Consider the following 17,955-nt stretch of genomic DNA (forward strand, 5'->3'; position numbering starts at 1 on the left):
ATTTTTTGGTGTAAGCGTTTTCAGTAATTGAGTTTAGCGCTATCTGTTAATTCTTGCTACAACTAACTAGAGGCCGGATTTCAAACACTTGCATTTCTGAATGCGTGTTTTTATGTGCGGTTGGAAGTTCGTATAAAATCCCCTAGATGCCGTTTCGCTTCGTGTCTAGCCCAAAAAGTAGCTTTTTATAGCATTTTAATTTTAGTTTCAATTTTAAAATAACTACCTTCAGTAAGTATATATTTTAATATTAGTACCGTTGCGTAATCCAATAGGATTAATAAAATTATTATTCCTATTCCGCATATTCCAATGGGGTAAAATTCCTAAACGAAACCACCTGCATTTTCTCACCTGGCAACAATAAATAACTTGACAGTAACAAAATGGGCGGCCGATAATCCTTGTCGCTTCTTCCAAGTAGTTTTTTCCCTCGTATTTGTAGTGTAAAAAGCCTGTTTGTATTCCTTAAAGTAGATTCTTAGTGCCGGTGCTAGTTTCTTCAAGTTCCCTGTCACAACATGTGAGTATTACTTGTGTTTGACTTATAAATTACAGTGTGAATTGTATTGATTGTTACTACGAAAGGCCAATGTCAACTACGGTACTCGGTTTTCTATGGTCGTCTTACGAATTACGATTGAAAGTGAATTTGGTACACACATAGAAAATATTATACACTTCTCTCTACTAGTTTACATAGTTTCTACCGATAATTTCTTCGTCATCACTCGAAAGAGATTCTAATAAGAATGTCGGTCTTTCGAAAAAAATGTCTTTTTTCCTTTTTAGTCTTTTCATTACCGATTTCGGCATAAGAAATTTATTACCAGCCACTGAATCATACACTATTTCTTATTTATTTATTTTTTGTTTTAAGTATAAGTTCCTATTCGGATTATTTCGGATAGATACCTAATCTTTATTCTTTTACCAAATGTAGGATTTTATATTTGACGTTTCCTCTACATAAATCTTAACTCCAATATCCATGTGGAACTTGAAATAGGCTCACAGGATAGACAGGATACAGGCTTGATCTAGTTGGAAACTTGACAGATAAGTACTGTTACTTGTTACCTATTTCATTTTAAACAAGTATCAAGTTAGTCACATTATAACCCTGGCTGTTAGGTTTTTAAATATTAACATTTTTTGGTTTAATGTCATTTGAATTTCATATATAATTGTAAATTGGAAGAGCCTTTAATATTTTTTCATATATAATATAAGGTACAAAAACATGTCAAAACATGAAATAAAAACAACTTAAAATAACAATTAATCTGGTGACTGCTTAAATAGTATCAGGCGGGCCGTAAACGTGTTTGCCACCGATGTGGTATAAAAAAAATCTAAATACTGACTATTCAAAAATAAAACTACACTAAAAACTAAATCTAAAAATGGCCCCTCAGGCAAGATCCCGAAGATGCTGGCTGCGTTACCCCAATGAACTGCCAGACTGATGCATTGAGTGAGGTAACTGCTGGCTCTCCAAAATTTAAATTAACATTATTTAAACTGCATGTTCCCAAAATGTCTACAACAACCAGTGTTTGCAAATTTGAGGGTTGCCCAAAGTGGTAAATTTTTCCTATTATCATATAGAAAATGCCAAAATAAATGTGTTTAGTTAAAAAAAATCTCTAAATTCAAGAATGCCCAAGATATTGGACTTTATAAATAAATAAAAATTAAAAATTAAAATCATTTATTTCAGAAGACAGGTTCCGTAATATGGTTAGTAACTCTTAACTTAACAACTATATTACACTATTTGTAAAAAGGACACGAGAGAAAAAGCACGTAAAAATCAAAAAACAAAAATAAAATAAAATTAAAAATACACGTGACCACCCCCCTCTCATGTTGTTTATATTTAAATACATATTATTGGCACTCTAAACCACCTCAAAAAGGCTAAAATAAACAAAATCCGAATTGGAGTACCCCACTATCCACATGGTCTTGTCTGTCCTACCCCTAGAGTGTATGTAAAAAGCTGGAGCTGCGAAGGCGAACATTAGTGCCTGCGCTTTGATACTTAAGGGCAAAGATGCCGAGCACGACACAATACCGAATGCTTGCTGCCGCTCCCCCGCCCCTCCTAATATGAACATAATTGTTATGATTTTTGGACATGTGGTCGAATTTACAACTCAGATTTTTTATTTTTTGTTAAAAACAATCTTTTTTCATTGCATACCCTTTGGTACACCTCAACCTTCACGTGTCTTTTCAGTAGTTCTTTTTAAAAAGACATGCACACAAAAGCTTTTTCAATGCGAAAGTGTGCCATTCGCGGCGCCTCCCGAGCTTTTCATCAAGCTTCTTAAGGCGACGTCTATCCGCTTTAGCTGCGTATTTAATTCATCACATTTGAATGTGGTCACGCAATGCCCTAAAAGTCGAAAAATAATTAATTATACCATTGGCGGAATGACCGTGTCACGAGGCTTAATTTGTTTACCTGTAGTTAAGTATGTCTAAAGCAATGAAACTGGTTTTGTTAATTTTTATAAACGTACCTAATACCTAATGTATATAATACCTATATCCATACTTAATTCTATGACTGGATTGCACGTTTCTTGTTTTTACTATTGTATTGAAATACATAATAGAAATCTTGTAATAAATGGCAAACAATTCTTGTAACCATTTTCAATTACATAATCCCTTATGATAATTTACTTTAAAAATTAATGGATGTTTTTGAGGCTGATGAGTGCCCTCTGTAACTAATAGTTTGACTCGCAAGACAGGTGAATCGGTTTATTCGAAAGACAGGTGAAATCTATTGAAAGGCTAGAAAAGCGCCTTTTTTTATCGAGTATCCTCCCCATAAGGGTAATTCCATATATATGTAACTTACTTTATAGCTGACCCAAAATGCGTTTTATTTTGCGTTATCTTATTTAAACTACTATGTTCAAGGTTTCAGGAGTATGATTTTATAGTTGATTCTACAATTATCCCTCTATAGATATGGGGTCATAAAACTTTGTGATATTAATCGACTTACTGCCCGAGTCCGCCGGGCTACAAATCCAGAAAATAGTCGCCTTAACAGTCTGAAGAGGGCTGATGAATGCCCTCTCTAACCAGTCTTTAGTCTGCACCGTTTGTGTCCCAGTTCCTTCGAGTCTCATTACATTACGCGTCCATATTGACTGTGTAGTGGTCTCGTTTGTTCAGGTGACTGACTAGCGATAGTATTTTATGAAACAGTTACATAATAAGGAGTTACTACCCGAGTCCGCTGGGCTACAGATCCAGAAAATAGTCGCCATAACAGGCTGAGGGCTGATGAATGCCATCTAACCAGTCTTTAGTCTGCACCGTATGTGTCCCAGTTCCTTCGAGTGTCATTACGTGTCCATATTGACTATGTAGGTAGAGGTCTCGTTTGATCAGGTGACTGACGATAGTATTTTATGAAACAGTTACATAATAAGGGTTTTAGAGTTCAAACAGTGTCCAGTCTGCACCATTTGTGACCCAAAGTCCAACTTGATAAAGAGTATTGCTTAATACTGCATATTAGAACATCCTAAAAGTCCTTCCTTGGAATTACATTTTACTTTTATTAAATGTCTTTACTCAGTAACAGCTTGATAACTCTTGGTAAGCTAAAAATAAGTAAAATGCTTTCAAATAAAACAATTTAGAACTGTACGTCGACCATCAGTTTTGACATTGACATATACGCTCACGTCTACGTAACTTACTTTCTATGCATCTCGCTCGTACTCGCATATTAGTGCAAGCGAGATGTACAGAAAGTAAATTACGTAGACGTGAGCGTTATGTCAATGTCAAAACTGGTGGTAGACGTACTGGCTAAACATTTATTAACCCTTTACCAGGCTGACATTTCAAAAATGACAATCGAATGTCAGTCTTACTCATCGAAAATAGAACACATGTTTGAAGTGCCGTATGTGGGTAATATATATCCCTTAGCCTGGTAAAGGGTTAAACACCGTGTACTCAGGTATTGGTTAAATCACTGAAGCTATGTCTATCGATCAGTCGATTACCAATACCTATTGTTTCCGGCCGTAAAATATTGTGTAATCAACATAATACCAAGGACATGTGTAGGTAAAGATAAGTATTTGGGCCAAAAACAATACCCCATAAGAAGTCGATTTATTCACAAGACATTGTTATTTTTACGTTAACTCGCGCCTAAACTGTGTCCATGATTGGCAAATGAGTTGAATACCTAAGATAATTATGGACTCCTAGCATATTGATGTCAAATAACGATCTATATCCCAGCACTACCACCAATTCCTGTCACATTTAACGTAGACAATAATATGACTAGGGTTTTCAATCCGGATATCCGGATAGTAAAATAATAAATATTCGAAATAACCGGATACAAAAAATGGGCGGATATTGCAAGCCCTAAATATGACCCGGTCGATATTAATACGAAAGAAATAAACAAAAAATTCCCAGCTCTATCTGTAAGGTCCTCAATGATTAAGTCTATGAATTAATAAAAAAAAGTGCGGATTAAAAAATTATTACACTGTACGTAGACAAAGCCTTCAAAGTAGTTCAACATTTGCAATTTTTTTAATTGTACGGAGCTCTGTTTTACAAAGCCACACGTTACAATTTTCGATGTGAAAACGAGGTACGGCCAAGCAATATAATATTTAACAGAAAGTCCGCCTATAATGGTCCACCCGTGACACTGGCAGTACGCGTTCCGAATAACAGTACAGAACAATGAAGGCGACGCAAACAAACCCACAATGTGTGGCATTCCGCTTTGTTCTAACCTCAACACACTTAACTAATCATAAGTAAACCTTATGTTGTTACAATAGGGCTTATAAATGATCAGTCAACGTTGGTTCTCGCCTCAATACACGGTCCAGTCACCTTTTGCACCCATTCTCCGCGGGAACGTTTACCGAAGCCCGTGCAGAAATTAGGTGAGGCTCTGTGAGGCTGTGTGTAAATATTTAATGCCTTTTGAGTTCCGTTGGACAAAGGCTTTATTTCTTGAAGAGTGAAAACAACACATGTGAATATAGTTATTCATTATTACAAATGTATAAAACCTATCTGTCTAAACAAACCACGACTACGACAATGCCCTGCCTCCTGCGTCTCACGACCGTCAAATCTACTCATGTAACTCATGGTCCCATAGCAGGAGCAAGAAAGGCATCCATTTCTGTCGAGATATTTTAGCGCTCAAAAGATGTAAGAGTGCCAAAAGTTCGAGTCAGAATGTGTACCGTTCACCCAAGTAGATCCGGGACTTAAAGATCTGAATTCTGAATTCATTGCTTACCGTAAAAAGATGAAGAAAAACTTACTTGGAACGTAAAACGGTCTAGAGCAAAACCATGGCACTCTCAGCCCGCTTTCATCATCATCATCATCATCATCATCATCATCATCATCATCTCAGCCATAAGACGTCCACTGCTGAACATAGGCCTCCCTCTTGGACCTCCATACGTGCCGGTTGGAAGCGACCCGCATCCAGCGTCTTCCGGCGACCTTAACAAGATCGTCTGTCCATCTTGTGGGTGGACGTCCTACGCTGCGCTTGCTAGTCCGTGGTCTCCACTCGAGCACTTTTCGACCCCATCGGCCATCTTCTCTGCGTGCAATGTGGCCTGCCCATTGCCACTTCAGCTTGCTAATCCGGTGGGCTATGTCGGTGACTTTAGTTCGTCTACGGATCTCCTCATTTCTGATTCGATCACGTAGAGAAACTCCGAGCATAGCCCTCTCCATAGCTCGTTGAGCGACTTTGAGTTTTGAGATGAGGCCGATAGTGAAAGACCACGTTTCGGAGCCGTAAGTCATCACTGGTAACACACATTGATTAAAGACTTTCGTCTTGAGGCACTGAGGTATGTCGGACGAAAAGACATTACGTAGTTTCCCGAACGCTGCCCAACCGAGTTGGATTCGGCGGTTGACCTCTTTCTCGAAGTTGGACCTACCTAATTGGACTACTTGTCCTAGGTAGATGTACGAGTCAATAACTTCGAGTACCGAGTTCCCAACAGAGACTGGGATGGGCACAACATTGGCATTTGACATAAGTTTCGTCTTGTCCATGTTCATTTTCAAGCCCACCCGTTGTGAAACTCGGTTGAGGTCATCGAGCATCATGCTGAGTTCCTCCATCGACTTTGCCATGACTACGATATCGTCGGCAAACCGAAGGTGAGTGATGTATTCGTCGTTGATGTTGATGCCAAGTCCTTCCCATTCCAGGAGCTTGAAGGCGTCTTCCATTAAGGCAGTAAACAGTTTCGGAGAGATAACGTCTCCCTGCCTTACGCCTCTTCGCAATGGAATCGCCCTCGTGCTCTGCTCCTGTACTCGGACCGACATGGTGGCGTTACTATACAAACACTTCAACACTTCGATGTACCGATAATCAATATGGCATCGCTGAAGAGACTCAAGCACCGCCCATGTTTCCACCGAATCGAAGGCTTTCTCATAGTCCACAAACGCTAAGCATAATGGCAAGTTATACTCTTCGGTCTTCTGTATAACTTGCCGCAGCGTATGGATGTGGTCTATGGTACTATAGCCTTTTCGGAAACCGGCTTGTTAGGCAGCCCGCTTTATAGATAAACAATGAGCCACTTTCAGATCCTGAGAAATTAAAATATTTTTGATATCTGAGAACTCATTCTATATATTTATTATTAATTTTTTGGCAACTTTATCGATTTAGGTTTTCTTTCGAGATGCAGCACTTTATCTGCAGTGCAAAGACGAGGCTTGAAACAATGTCTTGCCAAAGTAATCCTTTGTGCACCCGCGATTGAGATCTGGAGCATGCTCTAATCTCTCGAAGATGCCTCGAGATGAGTCGCGTACGTGATTCTGGCTGTCTTTGTGCCGGCACCGGGGTATGCTTGAACTTAGTGTTTGGTACAGAAAATGTATTAGGTACATAAGTGAAAAGTTTATTACATTATTTTTTGCACGAACGTTTCATATGTATAGTATATGTAAGCTTTTTAATATAATTTAGTCACAGGTTTTTTGTCTAGGTCTGTAGGGAATCTTTGTGCTTACTCCCAAAAATATCTATAATTTGCCCACTGTGTTGGAAAGTCAATCAGATGACAGTCGTATTCAAAAGCCTTAATTCTACCATTTTCTGGCGTTCAACATGGCTAAATTTTGGCACGCTTAAATGTAAGGGTAAATCAATAACATTGAAGTGGTAATTTAGACAAAATTCATCTTTATGAACTCTGTATCTAATACAATAACGCAACCCAAGTCATCAGATTTTAATCGTTAGAATCCTCATGAATAGTCGGCGGCATATGTCTGTAGTTAAGGAACGCTACCCACCTATCTCCGACCTCCAGCAACGCACCGATGGCCAGACATTAAAGATCATCTTCAGCGTCGATAGAAGGAATGCAGACGCACCTAACTAATGGGATAAACAAACGCACCCTCTGATACAAGTAAAGGCGTATGTAAAGCATCACCTATTTTATGGCGGTTGTCCATGCCGTTCCCACGGGATCGACTCTTCGTTATCTTAATGCCAGCGACAGCATAAACGCTCCAGAAACTTCTCGTAACCTACGTGACTCCAGACCACGCATCCCCATATCTTCCCACGCTTTCAGGATGAATATAAGCGGCAACCCCGCCCGGGGAGGACAGTTCTCACCCAGCGACGATTCAGTAACCAGACTACACGTGAGCTCCGAATCGCTCGGTGTACCGGTACACCCTCGCGCTTCTAAACTATATTGAATTAAGCTCGTAATTGTAAAACCAAATAAAGTAAATACCTCCTCATCGGTGTTTTATAAGAAGACCTCCGTTCTCTCAAGACACTTAACTCTGTCTATACGTTTCCGCCAATAATTAACACATTCACTGCCCCCAACGCACATGTGCGTTCACCGTCATATAAGTTTGTTCCTAGGCCACGCCCCCTGGCAGTGAATGCGTTAATTCCGTTTAACCCAATGGTTGACTGGTGAATCTGAATGCCAATTGGCATTAATTCCGCCATTTGTACACTTTTCTTTGCTTGGGCAATTCATAAATATACCTAAGTCCTGGACTAAACCTAAGTCATTGATTAAAAGGTGTGCCTGTTTACGCAAGACTTCGTCCTTTGAGGCGGATTATATCAGGCCTTAGTTTTTTTAAGCTCCGTTGTCGTCGCCTGGCCCACTATTTATTCAATTAGTCACACCTCTAAAGCCAATTAGATCACGAATTGTTTACCTATGGCTTATAACGCCGTTATGAAAACGGATTTACACAGACAAAAAATGGTACTGCGCGTCCGGAAGGTAAAACTTTTACATTCGGGACGCTCAGTAGGTACCTTTTTTTAAAACAGTCACGCATATAAAAAGAATTTAAATGAATACAAAATAAATAATCTAAAACACCTCTGAAATACTTACATTATGTATAAAATTTTATGTTACTAATTACACTCGCTTTTTTATCTTCATGATTTTTGTAGATAATATTTCGCTAACTGAAGATCATTACATATATAATCAGCATTTTCTTTTTCTTCCAAATCCCTCTTTACATTTCCACCCCCATATACCCTTGTCCATATAAACAACATTTGGAACGAAACGGAAATACTTTCAATTATACTTAACCCTAAACTTTTCCCCGGAACCTTTACCTCGCCTGCAGGCTTAAATCCACTTACCATCCGGCCTTTAAAAATAAATCCCATATCCGACGCCATTCATGCACTTTGCATCCTTCGGCCTTCAATGAATGAAATAGTGGTCTATTTTTAGCTGCGCCCGGATTAAACCTGAATGGGACACACCCCCTCCCCCCTCTTAAATAGGTCACTGTGTCAGCTGTGACGTCACAGTAACACCGTGACGTCACGAACGCAACCCAGGTGAACCGGCAAGTGGGTCACACAGGAAACGGGCTTTGTTTTAATTAATTCCGGTCGAAATAATAAGGGATTTTTTTTTCTGAGTGTTTGAGGATAATTCCTTTGTCAGATAGCCCTGCAAATGTCCCGTACTTTTTAAGTGCTTGGTGGAATTGTGGAGCGTAAAAAGAACAAAAGTGGGCCATCTGGCCAGTGTATTTTTTGTTTAATCATCAGCATAGATGCATAAAATAAATGTAAGTAAATTATTCATTCAAATGATAATTGTCTCGAAACTCGAAACCCTGTCGTGGACTTCCAAAGGTCCGCGTAAGCAGTCACGCTTTTAAGAAAAGCGACTTAGAATCATTTTTCTTGTACTTAGTGTTATCCCAGCGTCTGACAGCTTAACCTTGTTTTGAAATTAGTCGTTGACCTGACGGATACAGATAGTGTAAGTATAATTGTTTTCCATCGTATTTTCACGGAAACGTTCGTATTTGTCATGCTACTTCAGTCAACATCAGTACTTTTTGTACCGAGACTGACTGAAATAGCAAGACACGTTCGTACGATATACTTAATCAAATAAAATGTCAGTAGAGATGTAGTCTACTGACATTTTATTTGATTATATTTGATGTACGTGCTTATTTGGTTTTAGCTGCTATTTTAGTAGCGACACTGTCTTAGGGCCAAATAGAACATTGTTGCTTTACTTGTTTTCCTGTAGATATTTAGCGTCCTCTTTCACTCGAAAACAATAACAACTGAATTGAGTAAGGAATTCGCAGAAAACTGCCACAAAGCTACAGCAAACATGCAAAGATTAGACAGTCCACAAATAGAGTTATCAGTAACTCATTATTTGCACTATTACGAATAGCATTAAATATTTCCCCGTACCAATAGACGGTCCGCAAACAATATTATGTTTGGCTGAAATGCAGTAATTTTTGTTCTGTCCTCCGGCCGTAAAGCGTCAACTTTCGGCCGCTGCACTTAACGAAGTTACCGCTTTCCGGCTCCGTCGGACAGAAAAAATAGTAGGTAAATAAATAAATATTATAGGACAATTTTACACAGATCGACCTAGCCCCACAGTACGCTCAATAAGGCTTGTGTTGTGGGTACTAGACGACGATATATATAATATACACATATAGGTATATAAATATTTATATAGGTACATAGAAAACATCCATAACTCAGGAACAAATATTTGTGATGAACACAAATAAATGCCCTTACCAGGATTCGAACCCGGGACCTCCCACTTCGTAGGCAGGGTCACTACCGACTAGGCTAGGAAGCCGTTAAAAGGTATACACACCTCGGCCAGAAAATAAAAAAGCCTCAGGGAGCTTACTGCGAAAACCGAAATTCGCAAATTGCGGGGATCTTTCTCTTTTACTCCAATGAATGCGTAATAGGAGTGACAAAGAAAGATGCCCGCAATATTCGAACTTCGATTTTCGCGGTTATAGCCCAGATCACATGTTTGTCAAGAGACATTTACATGGTAACGCTACCGTATGCTATGGAGATGGACGCTTGCAACTCCAGCCTAGCCAAGATGCCAATCGTTTGCGCCGTAGTTCGCTACGAAACGCTATGTCTCTCTGTCGCACTTAATAGGTATAGGTATGGAAGAGTGATAGAGACACATTACCGTTTCGTTCACTACGGCGCAAACGATTGGCATCTTGGCTAGCCCTCATGAGTGCTACATGCGCGTTACCGACCCAACAGATAAATGCAGAGAGAGTAAAGATAAATAACAGGAAAAAAGCACTTATACCTATGTACAGTCGACGCCAAAAATATGTTTACACTTTTGCACCTTACTCCTTTGTAATAAGGCGAAAAATGTAAACCTATTTTTGACGTCGACTGTACCATCACGCTCCGCGATTATTGCGCCATTTAGAGTCCTAGCTAAATTGGTTGTTAAATACTTACGCTATAGAATTTCCAATTTAGTAAGAACCCTAAATGGCATAACAATCCCGTGTGGTGACTTGTACATGTATACCAATAAAATACATTGAATAAACCGTTTTGTCTTTACCATATAGGTACTTACTGCCTGTTAAAGTAGGATGTCGTAAACCTACGCGTAGAACTGCGGCGTGTCAAAGGTCAGTGCTCACACGCCATAAACGAATGAGGCCATACAAGTGCCAACACCGACTTGAGGTAGAATTTCACTTCCCGTGTTAAATGTTTTCAGACAGGTATTGCTATGTATAGTGGTGCTTCGCAACCTTTATTTAAATCTGGCCTAGAGCATCGACTGATATTTTTTTTTCTTACCTCGACTATTTTCACGGCCAATTCGTAGTAAATTAGTTAGTGTGCAGTCTAAGTTGAATCTATTTGACAATAGCTTCGATAATAATTTGTATATTGATATTAAATATTGCGCTAGTCGTAAAGATTGCATGATCGAAAAGGAGAAAGCAAGAAAGGTTATTACCGATCGATCTTAATGTTTTAGTACTTCTAGTACTGTCGCCATCAGATATATCGGAGAGGCCAAGGTGCTCACAAATATCTGAACACGCCTCTATTGTTAAGGCAATAGAGTGCATGTTCAGGTTTCTCGGCCGCTCTGATAAATCTGACGGCGACTACCACAGCTTGAATTTTAGAAACATAGCAACTCATTTATCGCGTACATTTTCTTGCAATTCGTCTTTATCTTTTTTATCTCTGGTCTACTGTTTCAGGAGTATTATAGTCGCATTATAATTATGACATGACCCTTACCAGAAGTCAAACCCTGGAGCTCCTGCTTCGTAGGCAGGATCACTACCAACTAGGCTAGGAGCTAGGCTACCTAATTAGTCTACTTACATACTATTGTACTTACAGTCGACGTCAAAGATATATCATGTTCACACTTTTGCACCTTACTCCTTTGTACCTAATAAGGCTAAAAATGTAAACATCTTTGACGTTGACTGTACCTAATTACATACTATCTCTACCACCGTCTGTCTGTTTACGTCTACAGTATACCTATATTTATCGTTTCTAATCATTTAATCGTTTCTAATACGATACGATCAACATGGACATAATCTTAACTTAGATGAAATATTAGATTCCGTTAACAAGAATGATAGCTTAATAATAATGGGAGACTTCAACGCGGTGGTAGGTGAAAACTAAGATAAAGAAGAAGCCAAAGCCGAAAAACATAGATCTCAGTAAACTTAAGGACACAAATAGCAATTTTAGAGTACAGTATAGTAATTACATAGGGGATAAGTTTATAGACTTTAAGAATAATTTAACCGAGGATATTTGCAATATTAGTGTAGAAGAAAGATGGATGAATGTGAAAAATATTATACAAAAAGGGGCTGAAGAAACACTAAAAAGAGAGAAGATTGCTCCTAGAAAAAAATGGCTAACAAGGGAGATTATGGACTTAATGATAGAAAGAAGAAAGTATAGAAATAAAACCGATGATATTAGTATTAAGGAATACAAGAAACTGGCAAATCGCATAACATTAAAATGCAGGGACGAGAGAGAGAAAGATGTAATTGAAACTTGTGATACAATAGAAAACCTTATGAAAAAAGGAAAATTAGACCAAGCATATAATATAATAAGGAGTTTAAATAGAAAGTATAAAGTTAAAAGCACATCAGTAGTGGATGAACAAGGGAAAATACTGTTAAATAACATAGACATAGTTAACAGATGGGTGAGGTATCTTGAGGGTTTATATGAAGGTGAAGAGCTGACAGAACATGATCTAGAGACGGAAGAACTAGTACCAGAAGACGAGCTGGGTCCAGAAATACTTAGAGAGGAATTTGATAAGGCAATTGCGAGACTTCAAAATGGTAAAGCTGCAGGTGCTGACAATATTTACATAGAATTGATTAAATTTTCAGCTTGTGATCCAGTCATTGATGAAATTTTCTTGCTTACGAAACAAATACATACCACAGGCCAAATCCCAAAAGATTTTAAACAAAGTAAAATAGTAGCTCTGCCCAAGAAACCTAATACCTTACTTTGTGAGGAGCACAGAACCCTTAGTTTAATCTCGCATGTGAGTAAAATACTTTTAAAAATAATTCAGAACCGAATCAGATCCATATCAGAGAATTACTTAGGCCCCGACCAATATGGTTTCCGTGAAAGCAAAGGTACCAGAGAGGCTATACTAGCTCTTAGATTAGTAGTAGACAGACGGCTGGATGTAGGACTCGACACTCATATCGCCTTTATAGACCTAGAGAAAGCCTTTGATAAAGTTAACTGGAGAAAAATGATGAGCATCTTGAAAGAAGTAGGAGTAGACTATAGAGACAGAAGAATAATGTACCAACTTTACAAGGAGCAGGAGGCGTTGATGGAAGTGGGAGAGGAAATTGGGAATGCAAGGATTAGGCAAGGAGTGCGACAGGGGTGTCCTGAACTAAACTAAACTAAACCTTTAATATTTAATATATACATAGAATACGCCATACGAAAAATTGTTGAAACAGACATGGGAGGGGTAAAATTCAATGGGGAGAAAATACATTTTATACGATTTGCAGACGACATCGCAGCATTTGCAGAAACTTCAGCTCAACTAGAACATCTAATGTTAACAATGGACACAGTGTTTAACGAATTAGGCTTAAAGATAAACATAAAGAAAACGAAAACTCTTACAACTTCAAAACGCAAAACTAGTCATCCACCAATAGTTCTAAACAACACCCCAATTCAACAGGTTGAAAGTTTTAAATATTTAGGCAGCTTAATTACCAGGGACTCCAGGTGCACACCAGACATCGTTGCAAGGATTGCTATGGCAAAAAAAGCATACAACCAGAAGAAACAACTATTGAAATCCCGTTTGTCATGTAGAAGCAAGAAGCTACTGATTAAGGTGTACATCTGGAGTATAGCCTATGTGGAAGTGAAACGTGGACAATGACCCTAAGAGATAGAAAGATAATGGAAGCATTTGAAACGTGGTGCTGGAGGCGTATGGAAGGCATTAGTTGGAAAGACAAGATAACGAATGAGGAGGTGCTAAGAAGAGTGAATGAAAGGAGAGCTATCCTGAACACCATCGCAAATAGACGCGGAAAAATTATTGGACACTTAATACGACACGACCACTTCTTTAAAACTATCCTGGAGGGGCGGATAGGACACAAGCGGGGAAGAGGAAAACCCAGACGCAGCTTTTTGGAGCAACTGGAGCAAGTGAAAGAAAAAGTGGGGGTCGTGTCGTATCAAAAAGTCAAAGAGCTGGCGCAGGATAGGGAAAGCTGGAAGATACTCCACCGACAAGAGAATAACTCTTAAGTTGATGATGATGATGATGGACATAAGCTAGACTATTCGCACTTCAGCTTGCCATCCGTTGGACATTTCTACAACTTTGTACTTCGGCCTGATTCGAACTTTAAGATACGTCAATTACTAGATCTGGAAACGATATGGATTAGATATGTCAGTGTCAAATGTGACGTTTCTGCATTCAAAAACGTCACTTTTGACACTGACACTTTAGTCTCTGGACCACTATCAACACTAACCACTAACTAACCAAACTTGCCCGTCTCAGAAACCGGGTTCGACTTGCTATCACAAGCCAACTTTGCCATGCAAATTAGCTGCAATCTGCAGCCTGCATTCCTCTCACACCTACTTAAGTTATTCACTACGATTACTGAGTTCAGTTGTTAATGTAACGAAAATGATATAAAAAGAATAAGCTTAATCCAAAATTAAGTTAAACCTTTTAGTATGCCTTGTCCCGTATCCGTACCACACAATTTGGGCTGTAAGTCACAATCTCAATTTTCAGTAGCAAATTTTTGACAAAGGCATACGAAGGGTAAACTCCTCAACTTTGCCTACTATCTTAGTATCTAATCTACTGTACGAAAGCTCAAAGGAAAGGCAATCCTTTTCGCCATTGTGAGCAATTAGATAATGACATTTTTAGTAGAGAATCACTGTTTTTCTGCTAAGCTAACTTGACTTTTCTATATGCACTGACTTGAATATTTCAAAGTGTGGGAATGTCATTATAACCGTCATTTTTCGTAGAATTTCGACTATTATGACATCGCCATACTTTGTCATTGCACATGCCATGCAGAGTTAGACTTTCTCCACACCAAGCTATATTAGAACTTGTAATCGAAAATGAGACGTCTTCTGAATGAGGTGAGTTGCCGATGCCAGTTTTCGATCGGTCCATGGAACCTGAGGGGCTACCGCGAAAACCGAAATTCGCAAATTGCGGGGATCTTACTCTTTTACTCCAATGAAGGCGTAATTAGAGTGACAGAGAAAAATGCCCGCAATTGACGATTTTCGGTATTGGCGGTAGCCCTACAGTTCTAAGGGTCATTTACTTGTACCAACGGTACTCAAGTACCTACCCAACTTAAAGTAGGTATTTATATCTGCATGATCACTTATCAGTTCGAGAAAGAATCAATTGTCATTCAGTATTAGTACTATTAGTATTTATATTATAGTATCGTGAGAATCGAGAAACGTTGTTATGTGAATGCGAACCATTCCATTGTTAATCAGGTACTTTGTTAATTAATAAAATAAAATAAAGTACATTAAACAAATGATCCAAATATTCCTAAGTACGGTCCCTAATTAGGCTACTAAGTCATATTCAAACTTTTCAAGTTTTACTTCCTAATTCATAAAATAGTTCGTTAAGAACTAGGTTGTTGTCAGGTAATCTATGAATAGTTAAATATGTAATGGTGTTTTTAGATTTAAGAGATTGTTTTTTTTCCTATCATCCTACTTTTGGGTTCAAGTAAAGACTTTCATTATACGGCCTGGAATTTCTACAAAAATATTAGCAGATTAGTAACAACCTCTCATCACCTGGATGAATTGGATAGACCTTGTAGTTTTATTTGAATTAAAATGCTATTAGTAATATCAATCGTTTTCCTAGTACCTATTACTATTTCAAGTTATTTGTAGACTATACAGTCTTTACCCCTTATTTGTTAAACTCTACAAATCCAATTAAATAATTTATTTTATGTTTTAGCCATTTCTTACAAATATAGTAAGTAGTCAAAATGACAGAGATGAGAGAAGACAAACGATTAATAGGTAATTGAAGCTTGTAGCGCGTTTAAATATGTATAGCACCAGTTGCTCTATTACTTCGCTATTTACTTCATCTCGCGCGTTAGCATTCTGATTCTGTCACAGAACGAAGAATTTTAATTTGCGGCTAATACCAATTACAGCAAGGCGTGGGCAGACAGCCTATTCACGATCAAATAAATATAGACGCAATGTTTTCACAGATAAGAATAGTTTTCCTCTGTCAATGAAGTCATTAAGTACCTGAGTGCACCTTGTCAGCGTCAGTGCTTAACTGAACTCAGGGAGAGACGGACGTTGCGCGTGTTTAATTCAAATAGTTTCGTCAAAACTTTCAGAGTATTCTGTGAGTGCAGTTTTTGTGTGTGTGGTGTTTCGTTTGAAAGTTACTTAACTCAGTCACCCTGGATTTCGATCTTGATGGTAAGTTTAAGTTTATAAACTTAAGTTGTAAATAATAACTTTGTTCGTCTTCTCCGCTACTTGAATCTCGTTCGTGATCACTCAAGACCTTCTATTATTTTGTTACTCATAAAAACCAAAATACTTAACATCGAGTTTTTGTCATTGGTCATGGTAGAGTTAGAAAACGCAAAAAAACTCGTTTTTAAAGCGAACGATGACCTCAATTTCCTTTAAACAATTGGTGATATAACTAAATGGTGGAGGTCCGTTATCAGTGTAGTAAGTAACTAAGTAATGCTACCATTTGTATGCAAAAACGATAGTCGGTGCCATCCGGTGCACAGTCGACCGGCGAAATGTAATTGGCATGAAATACATGCCATGCAAAAAGAAAAATAAACACGCTATTTTTAAATCGAATTCTCAGCAAACATTTTTCAAATGTTTTTGTTTGCATGCCAGCTACACATAATATGGCCGTATTCGCCCAAATCTTCTTGTTGCATCTCTCTGCTTAATTTGAATAATTTGGCAACAAAAATGACTCAGCCGCATTACGTGAATCAGGGACCAAAAAACCCGTTGGTTAGCTTCGAAAGCTGATTGTACTAAAGTCTCAAGTACGTATTTGTCGTTTGTTTGCTTTTTCATCGGATTGACTTAATCTTATAATAAGTTAAACCTTTTGGCTAAGAGCCGAAAAAGTTCTGTTCTGGTAAGTACAATGTTTGAAACATTGTTTACTTACTTATTTGATCACTTTTGCATAGATACGATATGCTGTATTCAGTATAAATAAATATTCTAAACATATCGACTATATCCTCAAGTGTGATCTACATAATAGAAAACATCTATGACATGACATCGCAAATAAAGGCCCTTAACGGAGTTCGAACGCAAGACTATCGGCTTCTTTAGCAGGGTCATATTTTCATAGAAACTTAACGATTATGGTGGCGCTGTTACACTTTGTTGCTTGGATATAGCTAATAATTGTAGTAACGTGATTCGTTTTATATTTATCAGGTCATCAGAGGTAACATATAGTCGAATTAGTCGGGTCGTAAAGAGCGTACTCCCATCCAACGCACTTGTAACCCCTGGTGCTGCTAGTGTCCATGGACGACGATAATTGCTGACAATCAGGCGATTCGCCTGTTTGCCTTCTATCTTCTACCTAGAGTTATCCCGGCCTTTGCCAAGTTCCGCTTTCCTACTTGCTTTCCTCCACTTTGCGCGATCCTGGGCGTTGTCTCGTGTGTGCCCGTTTGCCTGTTTGTCTTCTATATCATCAAAAAAAAATCTGGCATTATTGTAAAGCAAATAGGTATTATGATAACGGGTGACTGTGAGGTATGGAAGAGACTCCAAAAATATAATCCTTCCTTTCACGACTCGGGTAAAAACAAAGTAGTCACGAAGTATAACTGCAGTAAGTACATATTCACGGGATGTATTCCCGAGTGATGGTTGTTTATTCCGTATTGACATCACACCCCGACGCATTTGCATGAAACATG

General features: G+C 38.4%; 1 protein-coding gene across 2 annotated transcripts in view; it reads left to right on the top strand.

The window, feature by feature from the left end:
- The first annotated feature begins 375 nt into the window (after positions 1-375).
- LOC134792376 (protein GDAP2 homolog) overlaps positions 376-17,955 on the top strand; it is a 141,809-nt gene continuing 124,229 nt past the window's right edge. Inside the window, exon 1 of one of the 2 annotated variants that reach the window (XM_063763662.1) lies at positions 376-523. The gene's annotated coding sequence lies outside the window, so the exon portion shown is untranslated. Of the gene's footprint in view, positions 524-16,289; positions 16,451-17,955 lie in introns of those variants that run through there. The other variant, XM_063763661.1, reaches the window with a different exon arrangement.

This window comes from Cydia splendana, chromosome 7 (genome assembly GCF_910591565.1).
Source record: "Cydia splendana chromosome 7, ilCydSple1.2, whole genome shotgun sequence".
NCBI lineage: Eukaryota > Metazoa > Arthropoda > Insecta > Lepidoptera > Tortricidae > Cydia > Cydia splendana.